Raw genomic sequence first — 4,337 nt, 5'->3', positions numbered from 1 at the left:
TCTTGCCTCTCCAAGCACTATGAGGTCGTTGAAGAATCCACTGAATGACATAGTCCATCATTGAGTCTCCGTTTGCCTAGTATTTCACTGCCAACATATAGCTGAGGTGGTTGTTTGACCTTTTCTGTCTTCTCTCCTTACTTGGTTAGGGTTCTGAGTCCAGCATTTTTTGTTTGTTTGTTTTTTTATTTTATAAGTATCTGTATCATATCATTTATTTTTTGTTTGTTTTTTTGTTTTTCACATTTTATTATTATTGCAATCATTTTATGATACAGTTCATTATTCCCTTATACCCTCCCCAATTCCCTCCACCCCTCCCCCAGTTCCTCCATATCATCTCTAACACATAGCTCTTCATACTCAGTGATATGTTCATCATTGCGGGCATGGACAATGGAAGAAAGTCCAGAATCCTATTGTCAAAATATAATATAAACAGTTTCACTGTAAGTCCATCTTTGTCTGGAAACAGAAATGCATACCACACTGCATCCTCACATCTGGTTATTAGTCTCCATTACATAACTACTGTACATTCCCTTAAATGAAAAGTCATGATACAAAATCAACAATAGAAAGAAAAATAGAAATTCACAATGCCATGAAGTTAAATGACATGTTACTAGATATTACAGTCTCCATTACACAACTACTATACCTTCCCTTAAATGAAGAGCCACAAAACAAAATCAACGTCTGAGAGAAAAAAGAAATTAAAACCAAGAATTTTTTTAAAGATTTTTTTTTATTATTTTTTTTATTGGAAAGGCAGATATACAGAGAGGAGAGACAGAGAGGAAGATCTTCCGTCCAATGATTCACTCCCCAAGTGAGCACAACAGCCGATGCTATGCCGATCCGAAGCCAGGAGCCTCTTCTGGGTCTCCCACACGGGTGCAGGGTCTCAAAGCTTTGGGCAGTCCTCGACTGCTCTCCCAGGCCACAGGCAGGGAGCTGGAAGGGAAGCAGGGCTGCCGGGATAGAACCGGTGCCCATATGGGATCCCGGGCGTGCAAGGCGAGGACCTTAACCACTTGCGCAACTGCGCCGGGCCCAACACCAAGAATTTAAACAACATGCTATTAAATGTCCAACGTGTAGCTGAAGAAGTGAAAATCAAGAACCTTCTTGAAGAAAATGATGCCACTGTATGATCTATGAGTCACTGAATGATCCAATCAGAACAAAGTGTCCCGAAGAGATGAAACCAACAGAAAACAACAAAACCCATGTGATAGTCTCCGCTGATCTTTGTAGGAGTATGTCTCCTCCAGACAATAAACAGATGGGTTTTGTTTTTTAGTCCAGTCTACTAATCTATGATGTTTGATTGAGCTTAAACAATTTACATTCAGAGTTAAATATACATAGGTGGTACTTGGGTCCTGTCGTTTTAGGAATGGGTTGTTCATTGGTTAGGCTTCTGTTGTCATTCTACTGGGATGTTCTTCCCATTTGCCTTTCGTTTTTGTAGGTGCTATTCCTCTTCTCCGTCAAAAGAACATCTTGAAGTATCATTTGTAGGACAGGTTTGGAAGAGGCAAATTCTTTTAGCTTTTCTTTACTCTGGAAGAATTTTATTTCATTTTCAAAGGTGAAAGAAAGCTTTGCTGGGTATGTTATTCTAGGCCGACAATTTTTTTCTTTTATTCATATTTTTTCATGAAAAATTTTTTTCATATTCTTTTCTGGAATATGTCACTCCATTCTCTTCTTGCCTGTAGAGTTTCCTGTGAGAGATCTCCTGTGAGCTTAATTGGCATTCCTTTATATGTCAATTGATGTTTTTCACGTGCACATTTAAGGATCTTTTCCTTATGTTCAATTGAAGAGAGTTTGATAATCATATGTCTTGGTGAAGATCGCTTTTGATCAAGCCTGTTAGGAGTTCTGTGTCCCTCCTGTATCTTGTTTCCCAATTTTTTCTCCAGATTAGGGAAATTTTCCTTTATTATTTCATTAAATACATTTGCAAACCCAGTTTCTCTTTCTGCACGTTCTGGGACTCCAATAACTTTTATATTTGGTCTCTTAATAGTGTCTTTCAATTCTTGAATACTTTTTTTGGCCTGATCCAGCTCTGCTTCCAGCTTTTTGTTTGCTTCCCCCTGGTGACAGGAGATATCTGCCAATTCTGAGATTTTTTCTTCTGCTTGCTTCATTCTATTTTGGAGACTCTCCACTGTACTTGTAATTTGCTCTACTGTGTTCTTAATTTCTGATATACCAGCCTTGATTTGCTTTACTGCTTCCTTAAATTCTTTGAACTCTTGCATGAGCTTCTCATTTTTGACCAGAATCTTCAAAATGAGTCTTATGGATTCTGTGTCCCCCATTTTCTCGATGTCTTCCTCAGTTAACTCTGAGGTTGGCATAGGGTTTTGCTCCTTTGCAGGGGAATGCTCAGTAATATTCATTGTGCCTTTATCTCTTCTTTTGCTCTTGATCATTGTACTTTTGGTTAGCAGAGTCTTCTCCTTGGGGGCAGGTTTCTAAGCTGTGTCACCCACAGGTCTACAATGCGATTTTACTTATTGCAGTTGGCACACAACTTTTTGCTTGCTGCCACTTGTGCCACAACCTCTAGCAAGTTCCAGATCTGGGTTCTTATGTCAGATATCCACCGTGGTCTCCACAGCCCCAGCTCTTGGCTCACCACATTCCACCCCCTGTGATACAGTGCTGAGGCTGCACTGTTGTCTCTGCAACCTTTCTCCCACTCCCGGTTGGAATGGGTTAGAGGATTAGAGAGACACCAGGTGTCCTATCTAGTTAGGTTGTTGGTGGCGCTGATCTTGGCGGAACCTTTTGGACATTAGGTCTGGGTGCCACACGGATCTATTTTGACCGGTACAATGTCACAGTCGTTATTATTTACATGTGAGACCTCAGCAAGCTCTCGCGAGCTCAGCACATGCGCAGTTCTCTCTTGTCTCCTTCAGTCCCAAAGCTATTGCCACAGTGCACAAAATGGCGCCCAACGTGCTACCACAACAGTTCTTGATCTGCTGGCTGTCAAATCCGAGGGCTACCCAGACATGCCCCGGATGGAACCTGTAGAATGCCACGTCGTTGCAGTTCGCCAAATCAGAAATGAGCACGCTCCCTGCTCAGAGCATGCTCAGTCCTTTCCCTTGCCCTTTTCTCCTTACGCAAAATGGTGCCCAATTCAGCTCTAGGGGGCTGACTGGGCTATGAAATTCACTCTGTTCTCACACTGCCTGAGATTTGCTGCTCTGTCTCTGCTCCTGGTCAAATCAAATGGACCAGCAGGATGGACAGTACTTTGTCTGGGTTCACCTCCCAATCTCCCAGTGAAAGTCCCTTCCCACCTGGTTGCTGGTGGAGTTCTGGCTGCTGTTGGAGTTCAGATCGCCGTGCTGGAGTATCGTTCACTGCAACACCACACTGCTGTGCCGGCTGCTTTCCTGTGTCTGTCAGTCTCCAGGTACCCCTCTGCTGTTGTTCTGTCCTTTCCTATTTCCTGAAATATGTCCTCTCTGCTTCATCCTGATTAAATGTTTCTCCGTCTGATTAAACATGTCCTTACCCTATTCTGCCATCTTGATTCTCCTGAGTCCAGCATTTTGATTGGGGAAATCTCCAAAGAAACTTTGAGGTGTTCTCGGAGGAGACCCTTGTATGTACTAGCAGGTATGGGCCCGGCATAGTACAACTCCCTGATCAGCTGGTGGTTGCGATCGCTGGGTTGGTTTTATTTTCAGCCCCGACTTCCACTGGAACCAATGGGTGTTGCAGTCCAGCCTGGTGCTGCCCAGCACATTCTCGGGCCTCGCATAACCAAGTGGGAGCTGCAGCTTACTTGGAGCAACCCACAATAACCCCACCAGGCCTGCCCTCTACCCTGGTTTGCCAGTATGTGTAGCAGTATTCCAGTCTGACCCACACCCCATTTCACCCCAGCCCCTGTCCTGGTTTTCATGCCCTCCTGTAGAAGTGGTAACCCAAGAGGGATGAGCCCATTATTTCCCTCCCAGGCCTCTCACTCTCCCGGATTATGCACTCTCCAGATAGTTCTGTGATTTGACTTGACAGAACTAGCCCCCAGTGCCAGCTTCTTCCAGCTGAAGCAGCATTCAGTGGTAAAGGCTAACACATGGTGGGTTATGCTGAGTTGGGTCAGAGCAACCACTGGCATGTGCAAGATCTACGGCTGGGAACAGACCTGGTTGGGTCTGTTCTAAGAGGATGCCCCGGCTGGAGTGAGTGTGAGAGCCAGATTAGGGATGGTGATCTGGGTTGGATATGACTGAAGTATCTTTCAGCATAGGTATGGACTGGGCTTTGGGGTGTGTCAGACTAGGCTAGACTCC

Source organism: Ochotona curzoniae, unplaced genomic scaffold, assembly GCF_017591425.1.
Source record: "Ochotona curzoniae isolate NIBS_2020 unplaced genomic scaffold, NIBS_Ocur_1.0 contig_883, whole genome shotgun sequence".
Lineage (NCBI taxonomy): Eukaryota > Metazoa > Chordata > Mammalia > Lagomorpha > Ochotonidae > Ochotona > Ochotona curzoniae.
This window is presented reverse-complemented; position numbering follows the sequence as displayed.